Below are 25,542 nucleotides of genomic sequence, written 5' to 3' on the forward strand. Positions count from 1 at the left end.
GCATCTCGGCTTTTTTTTAAAGAAGAAGCATTTTTTAGCCCTGGAATTCTTTGTAGGACCCCCTAAGCAGGCCTACAGGGTTAGGTTGTTTCAACCCTGCCCCCTCCTCTTGTTTTCCACCTTCATTTAAGTACCATCTTGTTCCTCGCTTTTACCGAGGCACAAGATTGCTCCCAACCGTTCCTGGTTTAGAGTGTTCACAGCCAATTAGAATAAAGCTTGTGATCAGCAGGGTGAGCGGGTGCTAATCTGCAGGGTGTGCATATCATAATCTGTAGGGTGTGTGGCCATAGATATCAAAACTTTTTAAATTTTCATTTTCTCAGCAACTACTGAACGAACTTACACCTTTTAACAAAAAGGGTTCTTTCTGAGCCAAGGGCTACCTTTTTGCCAAATTTGGTGTAATTCCATTCTGCAGTTCAGGCTGTAGCCGTGTCTAAAGTTTCCTATGTGAAATTGCATAGGTAAAACATGTTTTGGGACCCCCTTTTTTCTCAGCCCCACTTGCCAAATCACCCCGAAACTTTCAAGATAGGAGCGGACCGGAGTGGCCCATTAGTTTTGAAAATTTCGTAAAGATTCATCCACTGGCGCCAAAGTAATTGGGAATAGAATGCTGCGCTTCTCCTATAGAAAATAGGTCCAACTATAACTACCTACTGACGACTGCCAGTAGGTAATACATATATTACCTGCTGGTGGTCGCTAGTAGGTACATATAGTTAGAACCAGGTTTTCATATAAAAAAAATTCAAATCCGGTCTTTATAGCCTGGATGGTGTATTGAGGCAACGCACCATCGCAGGCTGCACACCAGCTCAGCTCTGGTTGCACTAACTCAGTGAAAATTGAGTCATCGCCACGTGGCGGGAGACCCGTGTCGGGCAAAGTGCCTCAGCTGCCACCAACTTTGTGTACTTCAAGTCATGGGATACAATGGAAATGGCCTCCAGTACGTATGCTCAGCCCTTTTTACTGATAGGATCACATGTTCTGTGATGCCTGTGCTGTATTTGTGTGGTGTGGGTTTAAACCAGCCATTAGGGAGTGGCTGTGACATGCTGACAACTAGATCTGTGATCAGCAGATCACTAGTCAAAATACTTTTATTCGATTTTGGATAAAATCATAAAAAGACATACATTTCATACAAAAAGTGCCAAGTACATTTGCAACAGTTGATTCAACTACAATCATGTTTTAAAAGTTTACAATATATCCAAAAATATTAAAATTACAATCCATAAAAACAGTTAATTAGGGAGTTTATACAAAAGCAAGTGGCCTTGCAAAATGTCAATCTAAGCAGCTATAGAAATGCAATCACTGGATGCTATCAATATTTACATATCTGGCTTTAATATGAGCTGCTTCAGCAAAAAAACTTCCCATACAGAATGTTAAGCGAGTAGTGCTCAAGGACTGTAGATAAAGAAGTGCCGGTCTCACTTGTGTGAAGCCAGCCTCCCTTAAAATCGGGAGCAAGTATTTCTTTCTGGGCAGTAAAAACAATGGGCAAAATATGACAAAGTGTATGGTGTCCTGGGTTGAAAAGTTGTCACAGGAGCAGGGAGGAGCTTACTCTGGTTTAGGCCAATTATGATAGTTTCCCAGATGATAGTGAATCAAATTAAATCTGAATTTAGTCAAGAGGAACCTATGAGAAGGTCTGGTAACAATACTAAGGGTTCCATGGCAATAGAGCTTGTTAGTATGTAATGAGACCTCACCGAGGGCTTCTGGGGTTCTTTTTCTTCTCGGTTAGATCTTGCCAGGGTCAGGAACTGCCTCTTAACCGCAACTGCATCTATATTCCTTATGCATGTCGGAAATTCAAAAAGTTCTGGTCTCCCTAGTCGGAAAAAAGACTTCCTCAGGAAATCCATCCAGGGGATCTTTTTATAGTGCTCAAGTGACATGACATCCTCCATTATGGAATGGTTTAAGGTTAACTCCTTGTTAAGCCACATCCTTAACCAAAAGATCAGCGGAGCCAAATTAAGCCTACCTGTGATGTAGTCCAAACCCACCTCCGCGTGGATAGAATAGGTTGGGGTCGAAGGAGGGACTGATAATAAGGAATGTAGAAACTTATTTTCTGCTCTCTGTATGGGCTCCAACTGTGCGTAACCCCAGATTGGGGCCCCATACATGGCGATTGAAATACATTTGGAACTATAAACCTTCATAAGGGCCTTCATTGGCCCCCAATCTTTTTGAGAAGGCCATAAGGGCTGCCGATGACCTAGCAACTGAAAGGCCTTTTGCCCTAACCTGTGGGCCCCACGACCCCCTCTCGTTGAAAAGCACCCCCAGGTAAGGAAAAGTAGCTGTTCTAGAGACCTTGTGTCCCTTACATCTAAAAGTTCTAGTCATCCCTTTACGCCTATGTGCTCCAACTATCATTGTATGGGATTTAGCAGCATTGACCTTCATGTCCAGATCGTCCATGAAAGTGCCAAAAGCATGCAGCAAATTCTGCAGGGCATAACCAGTGCGGGCTATAAGGACTGCGTCATCCGCGTATAGGAGAGCAGGGATCTTAACTTCTCCTACACGTGGAACATCCCCCTCTGTCTCCTCCAAGAACTTCCCCAGACCGTTGATATATATGGTGAACAGTAGGCTCATTTACAGCCCTGCCGTACCCCATGCATGGATTTAAAATGGGGAATGCATCTTCCCTCCCTGTTGACCCTGACCTTGGCGGACAAGTCCTGATGTAAAGAGGCCATGATTCTAACCAAGGCCCCATCTATCCAAATCTTCAACAACATCACCCAGAGCTTCGATCTGTTCACCAAGTCGAAGGCCTGGGAGAGGTCCATAAATTCTAGAAATAAAGACCCCTTCTTGGCCACCGTATGCTTGGCGATCAGAAGGTGCAAGTTGGAGCACTGTTCCATAGTTCCCCTCTTCTCCCTGGACCCGTATCGAATGTTGGCCAGTCCACCACAATTCTCAATACTTTCCCTCAGCTTGGTTAACAAGACTTTGCCTAGGATCTTAACGGCAGAGTCCAGGAGAGATATAGGCCTGTGACAACCTGGGTCATCATGGTGGCCTTTCTTGAAAATTGGGACAATAATAGATGTTGCCCATGAAGTTGGGTGGGCACTACCGATGGCTGCATTGAACACATTGGTCAATACGCCTGCCCATAGGCCGGGGGAATGTTTATATAGGTCTGCCGGCCCCCCGTTAGGGCCTGGAGCTTGTTCCTTGAAGTATCGTTGATAGCTTTTTCCACTTCACCTTTGTTGAAGCTCAGGGGAGTGGTCTCAGGGGCAACAAATGGAGTGAGGGTAAAGTCAATGCACTCCCCATCATATACTGCACTAAAGTGACTAATCCATTTTTCATCCGAAATCACGCAGTCCAAGTAGGAGTTCGGCGTATCGGAGAAAAGGGCTGGTTTATTATAGTCCAGAATTGTTTACTATCCCTTAAAATATCTACATTAAGAAGGTTATCCCAAGCTTGTTTCTTAATTGACTCCTAAATTTAATGGCCAACTTATATTGCTTCCTTAGGTACGCTATATTCATCTTGTCCCTTGGTAAATGCTTGAGTGCAAGCATTAGCGATCTGTGAGCCTTGGAGCAGTTTGCATCGAACCAGCGATGATGCTTGCTGGCTCCCTTCCTCGTGCTGGTTGAGAGGTCAGTCACTACTTGGTTGCAAATTGCTTCAAAAGCCTCCGTTATTTCATGGACCGGGGCCATGACGTTTTGACAGACCACTAGATGGCCATGAATTTTAGGTAGAAGCTCTGCATAGAAGGTCTCAGGCACCACATTCGCCCATTTGAGCCTTCTCCCCTGATCCACTGGGCGTACTGTGGTGCAGACCTCTTGTGGTTGGGGCCTAGGCCCCATGTGCTGCCCCCAGGCTACCTCAGCTACTACCGGGTTATGATCACTATGTAATGACACCAACGTATTATACGATATTACCCTATTTAAGATCCCTGGGGACATAAATAAATAGTCAATAATAGACCCCGGGATCACTAGAGGGAAGACCTGGGATATGTAGCATTGTCGTTCCTCCCTGTAAACGTAAGCTGAGTAGGCTGGCCTGGTGTTTGCCAGTTCTGCGTGAGGCTGTGAATAATGACTCCGGAGCTGTGGGTGTGATTCCGTCCTGGACTGTATGAGGAATCAACTGATGTGGGTGTCTCTGTTGTAGTGTTGCCGCAATGCGCGCTGCATGCGCCAATGTATCACCCTGTAACCCAAGTCCCACAACATGGCAAAAAAGGAAGATAGGGGGAATCACTGACCCTACATTCATCCATACTTCCACACATAAAAGATTGTGGACATGACATATCTGTGTAGATATGAATGTTTATTGCACATTCAATGGAGTGTTGCAGCTGCATCAATACAGCGCCATGCAAAGCCCATATTTCAGTTTTTGGCCCATGAAGGGCAGCCAAGCAGAGCCAAGCTTGTGCTCGGGGATTAGGCTCCGCCAACATATGTTCTTATCCAATCACTCCGCCAATCCGCAATCACTTATCATTTCACTATACACTGTCCTTGCTGTACTTAAATGATCAAGTCTACCTATGTACCTATACAGTGACCAAGACAAAGTTACATAACCAAAGTTTTCCCCACTGCCAGAGGTAACATGGTTGCATGCGCTATCCACAGTACCATGTAATGTGCTAAGGCCCAGGGGCAGCATCATGCCTAAATAATGAACATATGGACACAGTTAGATTGATAGTGAAACTGGGTAGGGGCATGTGCGCTAAGCCCCTTTTTATTACCAGTGTCCCATGTCCAGTGACGTCTGTGCTGGATGAGTGTGGGATGAGTGTAAGACAGCTTTCAAGGAATGGTTGGTGATGGCAACAGGTACAACAGTAATTATCGGATCATACACTGAGATTCAATCATAAATGCTCTATGACTTGTGCTGCACTAAGGTAGGAGCCCCAAATGTGAAATAATACACGGTCCATGACTTATGTTGCACTGAGATAGGGGCTGCAGATCTGAAATCATATAGAAAAGATTCTATCATAAAGAGTCCCTAAGTTGTGGTGCACTGAGGTAGGGGCATCAGAAGCATTCAGCATGTGCGCAGCCAGTGATGATGTTTGGTCCGGGCCAGCCGCACTGGGAGCAATGTCTGTTGCCTACTGGACTGCGTCATCTGCAATCGCAACTCGATCTAAATTGTGAGCAATGCTGAATATGTAGGTCTCAGGGACGTTATAGTTAGTTGCCTACTGGACTCTGAAACTACTGAATCGAGACTGAATTTAAATAGTGAGCCCTGCTGATCACAGTGGTTAGCTAAGGTCCACAGCCATGTGACATTGACTTGCGCTGTACAGCTTGGGAGCATTTGGTCTTCTTAACCGATTATAGTTTCTTACACAATTTACATTTGTATTAATCTTGAATTGTTAGCTGTGCTAACTGTGTAGGCTGGAGGCAGCTGTCAGGAAGGGCCCACAGCCACATGACATTGACTTGAGCTGCACAAAGTTAGTGGCACCTGAAGCACTCAGTGTGTGTGGAGCCAGTGATAATGCGTGGTCCATGTGGGACGCACTGGGAGCAAAGTCTCTTGCCTGTTGGACTGTGTCATTATAGAGAAGGCTATACCCAAAATCAATGGGACCTGGGTGTAGAACACTATAGAACGTGGTGGTCAAATACAATTGTATCATGAACAATGAATCAAAAGCAAGTTAAATGGAGCTCAAGTGTTATTTAATCACACTAAGCACCTGATGCAAATTTCAAGGAAACATTTCACAGAAAACATTAAAAAACATTGTTGGTGTGCCCAACTAAGTGGAAGGGGAGGAAGGAAAGTGACTTAAAGTGAGGTAGTGAGGCAAGTGACAAACAATACTAGAGGGTATCACAAGCAAATTGATAGGCATGCTATTGGCATGCTATTGAATGCAATACATTCCTAACACATTCCGTATCAAATAGATTACAGTACTTTACGTAGCCATGTACAGTAGTAACTCACAGTGTGGCATGCACTGTTGGTGATACTGGCATCAGTAACGTGTTGAAGTTTCAACCCCTGAAACTATATAGGTTTGTTCTACTCCTTACTGGCGGGGTCTTCCTCTGGACAGACGTGAGAGTTAAGGGAGAGGGGCACCTAAGGGTACAATAAAATAAGGGATAGTCAGGTTCATAATTTAATTAAACACGAGGACGGAAGCAGGTATAAGTCACTATATTAAACATATCTGCTGAAAGGAGAGGCCTTGTAGGCTCAACGTTTCGTCAAGGATGAGTCTCAGGGGGAGAAATGTCATCACGTTACTGATACCAGTAACACCAACAGGGCAACAAGAAAGGTTTGGGTCCTGTCTCTGACCGGCTTGGACCACAAAAATCTACTGAACAGAACAAATAGCCAGTCAGGTTTACTTGTTTATCCTTTGATCACACCCAGCCTGTAAGTACTGAGTGATCAACTGTTTTATTTGAATTTCTTATTTTATTCGACTTCTTCATTTGATTCTTTGTATGTCATCAAAAGCACAATTATCAAACAATCAAGAATGCATTCAGAAAACAATGTGCACAATATATTAAAGTGTTCAATATGTACAAAGACAATACTCAAATTTCAGTGACACCAAAAGAAGCATTTACCAAAAATGAATTCATACAATACATAACAATAATTTTTAAATAAGCACCAGTCCTTCAAATTATATACCAGAAGACAAGCGGACAACAGACCTCGAGCCTGTGACATAGAAGGAGGGTGCAACTAGGGACAAAAATAATACCATTCTTTCTACTCCTAGTTGTGTAATCCTACAAGTATCCAATCACAGGCTTAGTAAGACAGGCAGGCAGTATCTTTGAACTCTGTTGTCCGCCTGTCTTCTGGTATATAATTGGACTGTGTTATCTGCAATCGCGACTCGATCTGAATTGTGAACCCTGCTGTCCGCAGAGTAGTTTGAAGGCAGTAGTCAGCAATGACATTGAGGAATGCTTTTGGTCACTTGCTCTTGACAAAATCCGAGGACATAGAGGACATTATACTCTGCAATTAATAAATCAATAGCGTAGACTGTCATTCAGTGTTCCTTTAGACTTGCAAGATGAATTCGGTCATTATAGTAAAGCTATAACTGATACAAAACAAGTTCTTGAAGCAAGGATACTAAAAGGATATTATGTAGGTTTTAAGGACGTTATACTTAGTTGCCTACTGGACTCTGCAGTTAATGAATCAAGACTCAATTTTAATTGTGAGCCCAGATGACCGCAGTGTAGGCAGGAGGCAGCAAGGGCCCACAGCCAAGTTGCGTTGAGTTGAGCTGCACAGTTAGTGGCATCTGAAGCAACCAGCGTGTGCAGAGCCTGCGACGATGCGTAGTCCGGGAAGGCCGTACTGGTAGTAAAGTCTTTTGTCTAATGAATTCTGCCTTAATTAGGCTGTGTGGCGATGACTTGTGGTGCACTGAGTTAGTGGCACCTGAAGCATGTGTGTACCCTGCGATGATGCGTGGTCCGGGCCGGCCGCACTGGGAGCAATATCTGCTGCCTACTGAACTGCATCATCTGCAAATGTGACTCGACCTGAATTGTGAGCCTTGCTGTCTGCAGTGTACATCGAAGGCAGTAGTCTAAACAGACATAACTCTGCCTCGCTGTGCCACTGGGTTCACAGGGGGCCTGTGACGAGGAAGCTGGTGGTCCCGGGTGAAAGCCGCCACTCTGGCAGACACGTTGGCCTTCCCAGAAGTGAACCACACCCAGACCCCCGGCCTATTTATTCGCACTCCTACGCTGGAGGGCATACGTTGGACCATCCCACTCCGCTTTCGCTTACGGGGGGACGACACAGCTACGTGATCGAGATCTTCCCCACTGCCTGAGGTAACATGGTTGCATCCACTGTTCACAACACTACAAGCACACATAGAGAGGTCTGTGCTCTGCATAGTGAGGTCTGTCCAGCACATCACCGCTACACTTGGCATTGTGTGCATTGTTATTGATGGGTGACTTGCATCCTTCACACATACTAGAATCCCACATCTCCCTACATTCAGCTATTGTGCGGCTGAGGGGCCATGTCATTTTGGGAAGGTCCGCTGTCCTGTACTGCGCTGCCTCTGTGGTAGTAGGGGGTGTGTGGTCCTGGGGGGAGGTCCTGGGGATGGTGGCGGTAGGTGTTGTGGCCTTCTTGGGTATTGGAGTTGCATGATCAGTAGCTCTATGACATGTGTTGGTCTTCAGATGTGGCTCCGGGCTGTGCTCCCTTTCATAATGTAGGTAGTCATCTTGCTTTACACCAGTAAAAGGCAGATGTTAAATTCTTACTGCTAACGCAGCTTTTGGCCTTGTTTTGGATCGCATCACCGATTTGACTGGTTGTTGAAAATATCGGGAAGGGGTGTTTTTTGTGCTATTTTTGCACTGGAACGCCTATCTGCATATCCTTAGCGTTAGTTGTCACTGGCGATATCGGCAGTTTTCACCAGGTTGAGAATGGGATGATAATTTAAACCACAGAAAAACTATAGGTTTGATGAACATTAGTATTAGAAATTAGCATTTAAAAAACCTTTGACAATCCCTGAAAAACACATGTATCAGGCATGTTATAATTAGAAATTAGAATTTAAAAAACCTTTGAAATTTACTGAAAAACCAGAGGTTTCAGGCATGTTTTAGTTAGAAATAAGCATTTAAAAAACCTTAAAAATTCACTGGAAAAAAACATAGGTTTCAGGGACGTTATAGTTAGTTGGACATTTCTCAACAAGCAGGATATGTAGAAACATACGTGGGGTATGGTGATTGCAGTACGTTTAGGACACAATGTTAGGTCTGAGTGAGGCACTTTTTCGTCCACTTGCGGAATGAGTACATGAACCATGAGTTAAGATGTAGCAGAATAACGGTGCAGTTAGGTATGAGCTTGCAATTAGCTCTAAGTTTATTAGTAGAGGTGGAGGGACGATGTCATTGTCCTGGTTTTTTTTTGTCTCCATTGTGGAACTCAAATTTCTTTAAAAATAGAATGAAAAGACGAAACTATAGTGTACATCTGAACGATTAAAAGAGTCACTGACGGCTGTGACAGCGCTACAGATTTAAGGTGAGCTCAGTAGATAGTGGGTAAGCCAATTCAAGTACATTTTCTATGACAGCACATGGTGGATACTGAGACGTGCCCTTGTCTGATCTCTCTTTATAGACTTTTTATTCTCACCAAAAGATAACAGAATTAAAGAGTCCTACAAAAATTATTTTTAAGACCAAATGAGTCATTCAACATGAACGCAATTGAAACCCGTTGTACATAATTTTTAAGGTGAGGACTTTATAAGGGTTCATTTTATGTTCTAACGTTATGATTACTCTGTATCCTCTTTACTGATGGAACTTGTTATTGAGGATAGTATCTATTAATATAACAGGCATATGCCGTCTCTTCGGGTATCCTGCATTGACTTACCAGACTCGTTTCATACATGAGAAGATAGGATTCAAATTAAGGTATTGTCTTTATACAAATCAGCACCCTAATAGAGTATGGGTGATTTAAGTGAATGACAGTAGGCACCACTTATATATAAATGGTGGTATTTTGAATTAAAAAAGGAGGCTTTGCTTTAAACTGGTGTTAACAACACATTCTATATTCAATAATTTTGGGTGGTGAGTTATAAGCTGTGCGTGGTGTGGTGCAGTGATGCTATTAAGAAACAGGTATAGGAGCACCTTCAATAGGAAATATACGGAATTGGCATGTAACTGTTGTTCTTTATATTAAAGTATATGTTCATACGTATTTCGTTGATGTTTCTTAATGCAATATGTAAAAAGATGGCTTTAAGACATAGTGATAAAAAGTTGATGTATAGTGATTTGCACAATTGAAGTATTGCTATATGAACCTTGTATCTATATTGGTTTTTAATTGTGAAATGTTTGTGTCTCTCTAGATATATGCATTGAATCTAAAAAGTAGAAGGAAGGAATAATATTTATTCAAGTCCTGAAGAAGGTGGCATTATCCATTTGGGCCCGCCGAAACGCATCGACTCATACATTTTTGTAAAATTCGAATTGAGAAAAGAAATGTAGAGGCCAGATTTTATTGCCCCTTGCCTTGTTTACAATCTTCTCGAATTAACTTTGCAAAGGCTCATTTGATTTGCCTTATATATGATCCTTCCAAAAAGTGTTTGAGTTTTGTCATAATCATGTACTGTTTCCTGTAGGATGTATGCATTGAAAAATGTGTCTATCTTTCTTAACTAGAATGCACTTTATGATTTCGATATGTTTTCATTATGTGTTTACCTAATGTTTTAATACTGTGATATTTTATTCAGAATTTTTATTAAATGTATAAAAACGTGTCTTTAATTATTGTTTCGTTGTATTCCTTATGGAGGTGTTCCAAGTATTAAATATAATAGAGAGTGACAGTACTGATTTAGAGTGGAGTGATTTGAAACTGTTTAGTCCAAAGGGAATCTTTTTATTTGCTTGTCAATTTTGGTTCTCTGTCTCTTCGGACTGTTTGAGCCCCTCTCCTTGTTTTCAAAGGACATTTCTCTCATACAAAACCATATAAATGCCCCTGTTATAGTTAGTTCAGCTAACTATAACTTGCGCCACAGCAATGCACTGCTGATGACGTCACATGTTACATAATTTATGACAGGGTCAGTAACACCACTGATGCCATCACTGATGACATCTCAAATGACATCACTGATGACATCATCCAAGTGAAAATCTGATCCACCTCCTTACACTTTAATGTAACCTTTGATACAACCACTGTAAAATACAGTGTACTACTATTTTCAAACCATCGACACACCAATACCAGTTACTATACATGCACTTACTGATTCCTAGTTCTACACACACATCCACTCATTCAACCATACAATCTCTCATACATCTAGTCACTCATCAATATAACACTATCATAAGCACTCATACACCTATACATACACTCAAACACCACCACTCATCCAGAGTTACTCACACAACCTAGTCAGTGACGCAAAGAATCAATCACATTTCCATTTACTCACCTACACAGTTATACACACCCAGCCTCACTTATTCATACAGATACAAATGCATACTTACTCTCTTCTACAATCACTGATACAAGTACAAACTCATCCATACAGCCACTCTCACAATCACTGACTTTCAAGTGTAGTCATTTATATACTCCAACTTTCACATATACAGCCTTTTATATATATAGTTACTTGGACATGTACCTTTGAGACATCCATTCACTCACCAACATACCCATACACACACTCACCCACCCATATAGCTGTTTCCACATGCACTCTTAAACCCATAGATACAGTGAATCAACCACTCAAATATCTATGCACAGACTCACATACCTCCTACCCACCACACACACCCTGGCACCCATACAAATACTCAGGCAACCAATTGATAACCCATATAGACACTCATGTAGCTACTGACCAATCCATGCAGCAGCTTATACAACAACAGACAGACTGACACAGTCATTCACACAGTTTAGTCACTAACCCATGCATTCAGTAAGACACCTGTAATCCCTCACTTAAACAGTCAGTCATGCACCTACTAAATCCTCCATCCAGACATGTATACACCCACTCATTCTACAATACACCTTGGTATATATATATGTAAATAATACATATTTAAACTTTAAAGAAAAACACAGTCACTGGATGAAGTCATCAGGGATGTCATCAGTAATGTCAATTGAGATGTCATCAGTGATGTGATCAGTGATGCCACTGACCATTTCATGAATGATGTAATATGTGACATTATCAGCAGTGCATTGAGGGGCGCAAGTTATAGTTAGCTAAACTAACTATAACGGGGGAATTTCTATGGTATATATATATCAGCGTACTTCCTTCGTCCTTTCGATCAGACCACACATTGCCACAGGAGACAGAGGAGCCAGGACCCAAGTAGGTGCAAAGTAGATTTATTTTCAGCCACAGTCCACCATATATAGATATATATATATTCCAAGAATAATCCGGCAAGGTGCAGGCTTTCTCCAGGCTGCAAATACGGACGCGGACCCAAGATAAGTGGAAAAATTATTTATTTAGTTGCGGTGCTCCCAATTATCACGACGCGTATATACGAATTAAGGGGGTGGAATTCGCATAGCAGCTCTACGCTGAACTATGCACAGTGGGCAGAGTTCCTTGTCCTGCCCATCCGCATGATTTTTCCACCATTTGACAATATAAATGAATTTTCAGGTGGAAATATCACACAAACTGCACCATGCAGTCACTTACAGTGCCCCCATCTATCTCTGTTTATGGTGCAGGGGCCTACTTTTTGATCTTTCCTCAGTCCTTGTAATCCTACTGTTCTAAAACTTGTTTTCCATCTCTTTATTTGATCATCTTACCCTTTGTCTTGTCCTCTGAGTGTGGAGTGTGTATTTTATGGTATTTTCTACTTTTTTGTTTGTTTTATACTTTAACTCTTTGCTTTACTTCCTTTCGAATGTTTTTTACTTCCTTGTCTCTTATTCGTGTCTCTAGATTCTCTCTCTCCCCTCCCCCAGCACCATGGCTGATAAGGGTGCCCCAAAAACGCCTGCAACAAGGAGCAGCCTTCCTTGCGGAAGGCAGCATCAGGAATGGGTGCAGCCCTGGGCATTGTTTTCTGATATTGGCAGTGCTGGGTTTTTACATCCAGTGCTACCTCCCCTCCAACCTGGCAGCAGGCATCAGTTACACACTTCAGGAGCCCCAGTTGAGTGTGAACCAGACAGTGTATCACTACTCTGGGGTCCCCTGCACCCATAATCAGATAGTGGACTGACATCTTGGACCAAGAGCAGGACCTGCTGAACCGGCTAGGGGTTGAGGTTGCTGGGCTCGGTGACTAAGTCACTATTAATAAATATTAGTATTACGTATGTATTCAATCCTATTGCTAATATTTTTTTCTACTTACTACCATTTTGGTATTGACAGAAGGCACTTACTCATTTTGGTATTCACAGAAGGCACCTACTCGTTTTGGTATTCACAGAAGTTAGGAGTCCTAAATTAAGGACTCCAAAATGCCTTCTGTGAATCCCGAAAGTCTTAAAGTTAAAATTTTTCTCAATTTAGGAGTAATAAAGTTAGGACTCCTAACTTTAGGACTCCTTCTGTTAATACCGAAAGTCTTACAGTTAGGATTTTTCTCAGTTTAGGAGTAGTATAGTTAAGACTCCTAAACTGAGAAAAATCCTAACTTTAAGATTTTTGGTAATCACAGAAGGCATTTAGGAGTCCTAAAGTTAGGAGTCCTAACTTCTGTGAATACCGAAATGAGTAAGTGCCTTCTGTGAATACCAAAATAGTAGTAAGTTTAGGATTTTGTCTTAAGTTAGTTCTGTGAATCGGCCCCAATGTAGCAAAGCCAAGGGTGAAGAATAAAAAGACTAGAAGAACAATGCAGTGATGAATGGAAACATCCTTGGGAAGAAGAATAAACAAGGGACTAGGCTGCTCCTCTGTACTGATGTCCTTCTCCCCTTTACTTGCATGGAATGGTTTTTATCAAGGGTTTTGATTCAAAGGGTTGAGGCGGTATTTCAGACTACTCCCCTGACTCACAGTAGTTTTCAAGTGCAACATATTATGTATCCTTCCTACCCAACCATCTTCCTCAATTTCTCTCCCTCCTGACCTACCCATGGCATTTTGCTAGTGACACCCATGGGTGACCCATGGCTGCATGGTTACATCATTGGCACTTCATTGCTGGCTGTGCAAAATGTGTCTGCCTCAGTTATTGTGACCCATCGCCTGCATGGTTACATCACTGGTACTTCATTGCTGGCGATGCAATGTGCTTCTGCTTCAGTTAATGTGTAGGCCGATTTACAAGTTTCATGGCAATGAGAAAATCAGTTGTGTTTCCCTTCACTCCCAGTGCCCACTCAATCACTTCCTAGTACATCAATCCTTCTGTCCCAGCCTTCCATAAAATTTGAAAATAGCAGTCTTTGCATACACCACTTTCTTCTGGCCAACGGATATTTTTGATTATTGCTTCCATATCGTATTAAGTCAGTTCAAATGTTTCCCTTTCAACAATTGCCAAACAAAGTGACTCACTACTTACAAAGGCTTAGGCACTTGAAGATGATGATCAATGAAACCTCTACCTATCCAGCCTAACCCTCCTAACTTACATGCAGTCGACTCAGTTAATAATTATTTTCCTTAGTTCCAAGTTAATTTATTTTGTTGGAAAAAAGTAATGTCAAATATGGTGATGGAAGGGTAGGCCAGGGAGTAAAAAGGGGTTTTGCATTTTGTGGATGCGATAGTCTCTGATCAACGTGCCAAATTCATTATCCTGTTTCTTAATCCTTTCCTTGGACTGTATGACAGTGCTTTTGCCATGGCCAGACAGAAGGATGTCTCTCTGATTGTTTTATACAGTACCTGACCTGACGTATATCATTCATAGTAAGTAACTATCCATCTGCCTTGTAGTCAGGGTGAAATTGAGGCATTTAACAGAGCATAGCCATGATAGGAATAAGATAATTCTCTAGTAAAGCTGTCCCACCTGCAGACAGTAGCAAAGTAACACTATACAAGAATGTCTGTCTAGGGACTCAGCTGAGCTAGCACACCTACATTTATTCAGCTCAACCAAGGAGAGGAGAATACTTGTATATTCCCTAGTGCATAATGCCTGAAAATCTAATCACATCAAAATCTAATGGCTCGAGGATACCAGCAAATGTACTACTACTATCCCCCTAAATATTTTAGTGTGTTTTGCTAAGAGCATTGTTTACAATTTGTCTTTTTTCTTACTTAACATAGCTACTCCTGCTGATTCGACACCACCTAACAGGTAGGAGAAAGCAGCCCGCAGAGGAACCTGGAGGCCATTGATGCCGAGTACAAGAGGCTGGTGCCCGAGGAGGAGGAGATGGCAGCAGCTGCAAATGAAAATACAATATGGGCAACTGGGTCTAAGGATGTGTTGCTGGGGTGTAGGAGTATCCCTTTCTTAGCTTTCTTAGGATGATTCCCCTCACCCACCCAAGGGTGGCATGCTTCATCATCAGGGATCTCCTCACACTACAAACCTAGTTGTAGTGCGGTCTACACCCCCCTCACTGAGAGGGAGAAGCTCAGTGATGTCATGAGTGATGTCACTTACCATGTCATGAGTGATGTAATATCTGAGGTCATAAGCAGTGCATTGGAGGCGCACGAGTTCTAGTTAGCTCAGCTAACTATAACTGCTGAATTTCTCTAGTTTTGAACAAGTGAAACCTGAGCCTAACTATAACGTATTTGTAACCTTTTTGGATCAGTGAATTTCTAAGATTGTTTTGTATTCCATTTCCTAACGATAACGTCCCTGTAACCTATATATACACCATAGGAAAAGCTTTTGATGTTTTGCCGTGAACTTTGGCGCCACTTGACGAATCATCACCAAATCTTCAAACCACTCCCTTCCTTTTAGTTCAGCTGCTGTGTTGAAAGTTTCAGGGTGATCCTTCATGCTGGAGCCAAGAAAAAAGGGGCATTCCAAATGTTTTATCAATGTTAAATCAATCATTTTTTGAACATGACTATAGCCTGAACCGCTGAACGCAATCATACCAAATTTGGTGTAAATCTGTTCAGTAGTTTTAGTTATTAAAGTTTTAAAAACATAGCTATCTGGGGATGTGAATCCTTGCATTAGACTCACGGATCCTACTAAAATTTGATTGGCTGCCAAATCTTCAGCCAGGAAGTGTTGGCTGCCATCTTGGGACTCAGCTTGAAGTAAAATCCCATAAAAAAGTGAAAAAGAATCTAAAGGGGGTATGGTAGGAAGATCCTGACCCCACAGGTGTGATGGGGGTCCCACAAGGACCCCACCAGGGATAAAAAAAAATGTTTTTATTAATTTTGCCATGAATTTTTGGGTGAACATTGGGATCCGTGGCAATATTTTTTAAAATGCACATGATTCCTGTACGCCTGTTTTAATAATCCCGCAGGTCAGAGATTTCTGCAGAAAAGAGTCTTACCATGAAATTGTACAGCTTGGGCTTGAAAATGCTTTCCCACAGAGAAACATGTTCTAATGAAAGCTCAGACAGGTCAAGCTCGAGTAGTTTCTTCTCATAGGTCAAGAGGCGTCTTCTAAGTAAGCCTATGCCTTGCAAGCAGTTGAAAAGGAGTACTAAAGTCTTTCCCAGAAAGACAGTATCTCACAGAATTCAATCCAGAAAGTAGACATATTCTGAAAACTAACATGGTGGATACATACTACCCACAAAGGAGTACTCCTCTTCGAAACATGTGTCTCTATGAATTCCTTCAGCACTGCAAATATATAAGTAATTGTAAATAAAACATTGCAGAAGGAAGATATGAAGTACTTTAATGTGACTGTTGCTTGGTGAGATACAACAAAGGGAATATAATTAACCACCAAAAGCATAGTTGATAGAAAAACAGAGAGAAGAGAGTTTTTCTACTTGGCACTTTTGCAGTTGATCAAGGCATGCCATGCTGAATCGGAATTTCTTGGAAACTATGACTGTTATGAAGAATCATTCAACGCTGTGAAAGACAGCAAAGAGTGCCTAGTCTTTCCACCCTTACTTTGAACATTGAGTTTACAAAGCAGCCATGGTTCTGCCATGTGTGTTATAAATAGGCCTGGGCGGTAAATTCCATTCTTTCATGGAATTTTGCGGAATTTGCGTATTTTCGCATTCCGCAGAGAACGCAAAATTGCCCAAAATTCTGCTTTTTGCGACTTCGTAAACTTTTTTGCTTCTTCGTGTTCTCAAAATGCGTGTTCACAAGATATTTCCTCCCAAGCACGCAAACAGCAATTGCGAACAGTAAAAAAGCATCGCGAACAAGCAATTCCGCGTGTTTGCAGAATTTCTACGTGTTCGCGGAGATTTTTTATCATTTCGCGGAGATTTGCGTAACGCGATTACGCAAATTCCGCCCACCCCTAGTTATAAAGAGACTCACTGGTAAGTTTCTTGTCTTTTATTTCTACAACGCTGAACCACCAATTCCAGCTGCCAGCCTTTCAGATCTCCTGGTAGAAACTGTCCCCACAGGAGACGCTACCATGGAGATTGAATTGTCAGGCTCTAACAGCTCTTAGAATGTTCATAAAACATTCCCCTTACTGATAATACAAAGAAAAGAGAAAACAAAAGAAGAAGAGAAAGAAAACAGGCATGAAAAAAAAAAATGCACAAGTGAAAACAAGGCATAACGAGTTCAAAACATCACAAAAAAGATCAATACATGTTATAGTCTTCATAACATTTTGGAGGACAAAGAAACCTTGGAGATGGACCTCGTGAATGAAAACTCGGAGGATGAACAAACTTGGCCAAACTCAGCCCAGGCAAATCATCAGAACATGATGGAAACAAGGATTTGTCACCCCGAAATTTCACCAGGCGAAACATGCTCCAATTGCTACCATTATGAACTGTGACCACATTCTTGTAAACAGAAGTGATAACAAAAGGGCCCATGAAATCAGTGATCCCCCCCCTGTGCCACCGTGGTCTTTTAATAAGCACTAAGTCACCCACCTTCCATGTTGTGGCTTTGGTTGAATTCTTAAAGTCAAACCTCCCCTTGTACCTCTCTTGGTAAGAGTTGATTTTCGCACCGACCTATTAACCAGAACTGGACCCTCGATGAGAGGTAACCAACCTGGATTGAGTTTGGATAAAGCAACTTTCCCTCTCAGTATCTGAAAGGGAGATTTTTGTAGGGCAGCATTAAGAGCAGTGCGATGCCCCCACCACGTATCCCTTAGGACATCCTTGAGAAGAACCTTCATTTCAACTGACCTCTGCACACATGCCTTAATTACCCTGTTCATGCGCTCTGCAAGTCCATTGGCTTGCGGTACATAGAGCGTGGTCTTCTGATGAGCGATGCCATAGTCCCTCAAAAAGTCTTTAATCTCCTGCAAAATGAACTGCACTCCATTATCCATGATGAGGAACCTAGGTATGCTCTCACACGCAATCTCATCTTTAAGAAAATTAATAACAACTCTGGTGTTGACAAAGCTCACACATTTGGTGGATACCCACTGGGATGAGTAGTCAACCAAGAGAATCACAAACAGCTCTGAAGGACCAAAGAGCTTAAAGGAACACATAAGATCCAGACCAAGCTTGATCTAGGGTTCGTGTGGAACATCAGCAGGTGACAAGGGAGCAGTACCAGTGACTTGGGATTTATAATTGGAAGCACACTGACAGCGTTCTTTAACTACTTTCTCAACATGGCTATCCAACCTGGGCTACCGATACCTCTCTCGTAGACGAGACTTTCTATGATTTGACCCTAAGTGCCCCTTATGAGCGAGATTCACTAGTTTTGGTTTCAGGGTATCAGGGGGGCTCTCTCACCATGCATGAATTGACCTTGACATAGAGTAAGTTAATTTCTAATGGACCAGAAGAGTAATAGATCAGAATTAATTTTCTTGCTGCCAGGCCATCCTTTTATAACAAAATCCATAACAATAGGTAACAACACATCTGCCAACAAAAGCTTGTTCCCATTCTAGCTCTTGGATAGCAGGCTCCTTCACCCAGCAAACACTAACAGCATCACAGTCCAAAACATATTTGCAACAGTCAAAGGGGAGTCTTGATAGACAATCCGCTGCCTAATTGGCAGAGCCCAGTAGATATTGTACTTGAAAAAAATATAATCTTCCAACCCCTCACTCCAAAGTTTAAGTCTAGGGGTGAGTCTTTCAATCTCCGCACACGAGAAAACCTGAACTAAGGGGCAATGACCAGATCTAACTGAAAAGGGAATACCCCAAAGTGTTTAATTGCCCAGACAATAGTCAGAGCCTCCCTTTCAATACAAGAATACTATTGCTCCGGTTTCTTCAATGCTCTTGAGGCGAATGCAATTCCTGTTTCTACATCTCCATCAATTTGGGAAAGTACAGCTCCAAGGCCACGCAAACTGGCGTCAGTAGTTAAGAAAGTTTTCCTCTTGGAGTCAAAGTGACCAAGTGTAGGCATCCTACCTATTACCTGCTTGATGGAATGAAAAGCCAAAACACACTCTGGTGACCAAGAAAAGTGTGTTCCTTTACTAAGAAGGGCCCTGATAGGTTCAACTCTGGAGGCAAAACCTGGAACAAACTTGTAGCAAAATTCGGCAAGACCAAGCAAGGACCTGACCTGCTCTTTATCTGTTGAGGATGGGGCATCCACAATACTCCTAGCCAGATCCAGTTGTGGTTGGATACACTGATTATCCTCCCCAGAAATAACATGTCCCAAATAAGTTATGGAAGACACACCAATCTTAAATTTAAGTCTATTCACAGTCAATCCATTGTTGACCAGACTTTGTAAAACAATTTTCAAAACTCTGTCATGTTCCAAATCCTCTTTTCCGTAGACCAAATGTCATCCTGGAAGAACATGAAATATTTCTTACAATACTGAACCACCAACTCCAGCTGCCAGCCTTTCAGTTCTCTGGTAGAAACTGTCTCCACACAAGACGCTACCATGGAGATGGAATTGTCAGGCTCAAACAGCTCTTAGAATGTTCATAACAATCCTCTTGGAGAACCAATTGTTCAAAATGAAGCTGTTTTATCAAGAAATGAGGTAGAGACTGCAATGCAGCATGCAGGAGAGGAAATTATGGATTTTGAACATTTAGTAGAACAAGTGAACAATGAGCCCAAAAAACATTTACAATGAAGTTAAAGATAAAATAGGACATGAATTTTCCCACGAGAGGAAACAGTGTAATTGTTTTTCATGTAAGCAAATACTACTATACATCACTGGTCAAGCAGGCACTGGAAAAAGCTTCCTAATTTAAATTCTCATGGTTTATCTACAGAAGCCTACAGAATCAAATTTGTCACGTTTATTAACAGCACCCAAAGGATTAGCTGCACATAACATTTAAGGGCTTACTTTTCATCTACTAATGCTACCTGGTGAACATGACAATAAACTGGAATACCAAAAACTCAAATACCAGAAACTTTCCGGTGAAGCTTGCCATGAGTTGTCAAGAGTATTGAAGAAACTGAAGCTTATACTAATTGATGATGCCAGTATGTTATCCAACTTAATCCTAGCATTCATGAACTTCAGAATGCAGCAGATTTTGAGAACAAACTAGGATGTGATGTTTGGAGGAAAAAATGTGATTGTATTTCGTGACCTACAGCAACTCACTGCAGTAAAAAGGATAACATATGTTCAAAACCCCTGTGCATAATGAAACAAGAAATGATCTTGGGAGTATTGGTAATGTAAATATTTGGTTAAACTTTGAATACAGGAAACCAGTGAAAATATCTGAAAAATATGTGTCAAGTGTCTGATGTAATTTATTCAAGTATAATGAACAATTAAAACAACTGGAGAAAAAATATATTTTGAAAATTACAGCAATTACTAAAATGGAACATCAGGGAGTCACAATACTATTCACAGGGAAACTACAAGCAAAATTGGATACTTTGTAAAAGTCTGTCTCAAAAACTGCAGGATGAGAAAAGCGGTTACATTTCAGCAAAAAACTGTTGAGTAATTTTGTGCAGTAAGTTAAATGTAGAGGAAGGGTTAGTAAATAGTTCAATATGTAAAGTACTTGGTTTTAATAATTTCCCAAATAGAGATGAAGTTGAGTACTTGGCCATAAAAGTTAATTAGATTGATGGCATGAAGCAAATTAGCTGTTGTGTTGTACGTTTCTTGCTAGTGAAAAAAGTATATGTGCTGCACCATCAATTCACACACTGTCTGGCATATGCTGTAACTATCCATACATCACAAGTGTAGATACAGCTTTTGTAAATATTGGAAGTACTGTATTTAAAGAAAGAATGTCATATGTAGCATTGTCCCCAGTGAGAACTTTGTTGAGTTTGTTTCTAATTGATTTTGATGAAAAGAATGTTAGGATCAATGCAAATTGTGTAGGAGAGTACAATTGGTTAAGAAGTCTATATGGTTCTCATTTAGACACATACCCTATTTATGAGATATAAACAATCTGTCCAAAATGGAATATTGCAAAATAGTGTACAGATGCTGAAGAAAAGAAATGACACAACTACAAACTGGAAGCTATTAATAAGAGAACACTGAAAACTGGCTGGGATATTGTAGGTTACTAGTTGGAAAATAGTTCAGGTGTCTTATGCTAGGCAAATATTGTTGTTCTCAATGTACTGTTTCATTTACTACAGCTGGTCAACCAAATTAAATCAAAAGCAGATAAGAGATTGCATTCTGCACTGTAACACTTACTGCAACGTTTACTGCCTAACCGACCTGTGATTCATTCTGCTTCAGGTATTGGAGCTCTTTTAGATATATGTACTGGATCAGTAATGTTTACTTTTACAGTCAAGATGTTCAAGAATTTATTATGGTTATGTTTGGGGAATAAGAAGAGGAAATGGAAATATCGATGATTTATTCTGACTGAATTACACATGGAACCATGTCTGTGAAGACTGAGATTATTCTCTACCACTACAATAGATTGTGAGCATTTTCTCTATTTCATATTACCAGATTCTGAAAGTGTGACTTTTAACAGATTGTCAAAGAAGGCTAAACAATATATGTCCTGCCCAAAGTGTAGATCAGATGTTATCTGTATGTTAATCCTAACAAGAACTGGAAAATACCTTTTAGAAAGTCTACAAAGGAGATGGTTCAAATTGGAAACTCAAATTACAAACTTTAAAGCTGTTCAAAGATCATTTTTGGGAAATACCTTTACTATTTCAGATATCTTCTTTCACAAAGGCATTAATACAACCACTGGTCACTACACTGTCTATATAAAGAGTGAAAAAGATGAATGGAATTTAATGACGTCAACTTTTTCTTTCAAATGAACAAACTCTTCTCTTTTCTTTCATTAACCAACGTTTTAAGGAGAAAATATGGATATAAAGTGGTGTTCAGTGTTTCTTCTATGTGGTTCATCAGTCAATAGTTGATAATTTTGCTGTATGATTAAAAAAAATCTTTACAATGTCAGTTTGAATACTCTGAACAAAAGCAATACATGAGGCATTGATAAGTAAGCAATATCTGAGTAACACAAACACATAAAAGAAGTTAAAAATCCTTGATAAAAACTTTTAAAACAATATCATCAGATTACATTTAATGTTTAGTGCACTAAGACGAACTTGAGATTAGAAGCAGATACAAACGGTGCTGATTACTAAAAATAGCTGTGAATACCGAGGTTAATAAAAGTGAGGTTGTAAGACCAAAGCAGCAAAACATACCACAGTACAGATAGCACCATATGTGAAAATATTTAAGAGCATGGTAGATAATGATATCAGTAGTATTGAGATAAAGTAAAACACTCTGAGTTTATGATAGAAGAAGTAGCCAAATGTGCAAATTTTCTTAACAGAAGTCCATAGCAACAAGATTTGGCATGACCTCAATAAAAGCGCATGTGGTGGTTATTGCAAGGCAAGAAATACAATGGTTTTGACAAAGTTCAAATGCTATGCATTATATTGCAAAGTGCTAAACAGAGTTCAGATAAACTGAATAGTTTTACACATCATGAACGCCAGAGGCTGCATGTCCCTCCAAGCTTTCTGCAAATGGATTTCATTTTCAGATTTGAATTTGGGCGGTCTTGTCAAGGTCCTGTGGTTCATCAGTCTTTTAGACTTTATTCAGTTTATTGGGGGTAAAGTCTACTTTAAAATTCAACAGTCCTTTTATCTTTCACAAAGGCGTTAATACCACATCAAAATACTACCCTGTATAATTCAAGTCATAACCTGAATGGACATAATCCAACCACAACAGCCTTAAGTTGAAAGCAAAAACTGCCTTTATTTAAAAAAATAACCTCCTTTGTTTCAGCAACCAAACTTCTACATACAATTTGTAGAGAAAGACTACATTATGGGATGCTGTCTTTCATAGATGACCACAATTTAAATATCATTTGGCCTAACAGGCATGCTGTTTTCAAATTTTTTAGAATTTAAGAGTGCTTTGCATATATTTATAATATTGTAGCAGAAATAATAATATAATATTCCATTTTAACATAGGGTTGTTAACATTACCTTAGTAAGTTCAGACAAAGTTATTAATTAATCAATATATAGTGAGTGCAATGCGTAGACTTAATTACAGTGATGTCCTGTGCAGTTATTATTATTTTTTTTACAATTCATTGATTGTTTTTTCCACTGTTCGAGGATTGTGCTTCATTCAGACCACTGTTTATGGTGAAGAAGTATGACAGCTGAGAACAGTTAAAAAGGGAAAATTATTGCATTGTACTACAGTCTTACAGTATAGGAAATGTGTATTGTTATGATTCTGAGTTTTCAAAGATTACATACTAACATATCCTTATGTTCTCTTCCATTTTCCATAGCGGTTTCAGTTGAAGGTTATTAGATGTCGCAAAATTACTTTCTCTACAAAAGACATATTGGTTAAAATTTTTATTTTGCATAGAACAAAATGAAACATAGGAAAGAGCACTGAGGTGCCGCACATTTCCCCACGCAGGGGGCAGAAATCGAAATCTGGAGGTTGGCGATCCCACTGAGCAGAGTCATGTCTAGTCCAACAGCACTGATTATGATCAAAGGTTCGTAAATCACGAGCTCCAGGCAACCACCCACCGGTGTCTTACAATGCAAGTGAATAAGTACTAGAGCTATCAGGCCCACGGGCCTATATATCCAAGTCGGGTGTGTCATCAACCATTAGCGTGCACCTCAGGAACCCAGAAACCAGAAAAGTTTAACTCCCCTTCCCACTCCCCTACCCCATGGTGGTGACACTCACCTACCCACACTCATTCAAAGGACCATACTAGACTTGAAAGAGATGTAGGGATCGCAGGGATGCTGGGCATACAGCCGAAGGTAACCCCTTAGAGAGGAAGGTAACCAAGGGTCCCCATACGAGCTGAAAGTTCTTGAAGTTACCGAGGAAGATGTCCGCCATTCTTTCCAAGCTTAGAAGCTTCCATAGTCGTGCGTGCCACAGAGAGATTGCTGGCGCCTCCTTACGTTTCCAGGCAGCGGCCAACGTGAGCTTGGCCGCCCCCAGGCAAAGCCACAAAATCTTTTTGTCAGCCCGAGTCTGATGTTCAAGGCCGGGGTCACGAAGGCCCAACAGGACAGAGGCTATAGAGTCCTCTATAGGATATTGAAGAATGTCTCTGATATGTGAGAGAATTTCCTCCCAATATGGCCGGATCACTGGGCAGTCCCACCAGATATGGCGAAAGTCCCCTAGGAGCCCACATCCCGCCAGCATTTATCGGAAGTAGCTGGGTATATGCGGTGGAGCCTGGTTGGGCATAGGTACCATTGCGTGGGGGTCTTGAGATGAGCTTCCCTCAGATGTAGCGAGTGATTAAACTTGGTCAGATCCCGCCAAAGCGCCGACCATTCATTATCGGTGATATCTCTCCCCACCATCTCCTCCCACTGTTCCATATAGCGTGGCCTAGGCGTCATTGCCGATTTAAGCAAAAGCTGATACAGGAAGGAGATAACGCCCTTCATGTCAGACGTCCGCAGCAAAAAAGCTTCGAATGGCGTTGGAGGTCTCGTGGCCGCCTCCAGTATTCCCGGTGACGTGGCCCAATGCAATAACTGTACATGACGATATCGGTCAGATTGGGGGACCCGGTAGTCCCGCATACAGTTAGCAAAGGTAAGGAGGTCCATTCCATGAAACAGGTGGGTCAAAGCCCTACAGCCACCCTCCCTCCATGCATCAAAAGCCCCCTCTCTAAGCGCCGGTGGAAAAGCCGGGTTGAAATGTAAGGGTGTAAACGGCGAGGGGAACGTTGTCCAACGTTCATCCGTGGCCAAGGTATCCCAGACCTTCAGCGTGGTACCCGTGGGGGTACTGATATAGGCATTCAAGGGATGGTCCTTCTTCGGTTTCCAGGCCAGATCCCATATTGTCCTGCCAGCCACGCTCCGGTCCATGTGCAGCCAATGTTTTTCTGAAAGTTGCTGCGACCACTCCACCAGAACCCTCAGTTGAGCCGCCCTGTAGTAAAGCTGCAGGTCTGGAAGCCGCACCCCGCCCTCCGATCTAGGCCGGCGCAGAACCGTAAAGGATAGACGTGCCCGGCCCCCTTGCCAAACAAATCGCAGTAGCTGTGTCTTGAGCCGCCGAAAGTAATCACTGTCTATCGGAATGGGCAGAGCTTGAAATAGGTACAAATATTTAGGAAGAAGAACCATCTTAATTGCGTGAATTCTGCCCAGCCATGACAAAAATTTGGGCTTCCATCTATCCATTTCAGCTCGGGTCCACTCCAGGAGGGGCGGGAAGTTAGCCGAGAACAGTTTGCCCACCGTTGGGGTCAAGTGGACCCCCAGATAGACAATTGAACCAGTGGCCCAGGCTAAAGGCGTCAGTGGCCGCACGTGGTCCACCTCCGCCTGC

Source organism: Lissotriton vulgaris, chromosome 2_1 (assembly GCF_964263255.1).
Source record: "Lissotriton vulgaris chromosome 2_1, aLisVul1.2, whole genome shotgun sequence".
NCBI lineage: Eukaryota > Metazoa > Chordata > Amphibia > Caudata > Salamandridae > Lissotriton > Lissotriton vulgaris.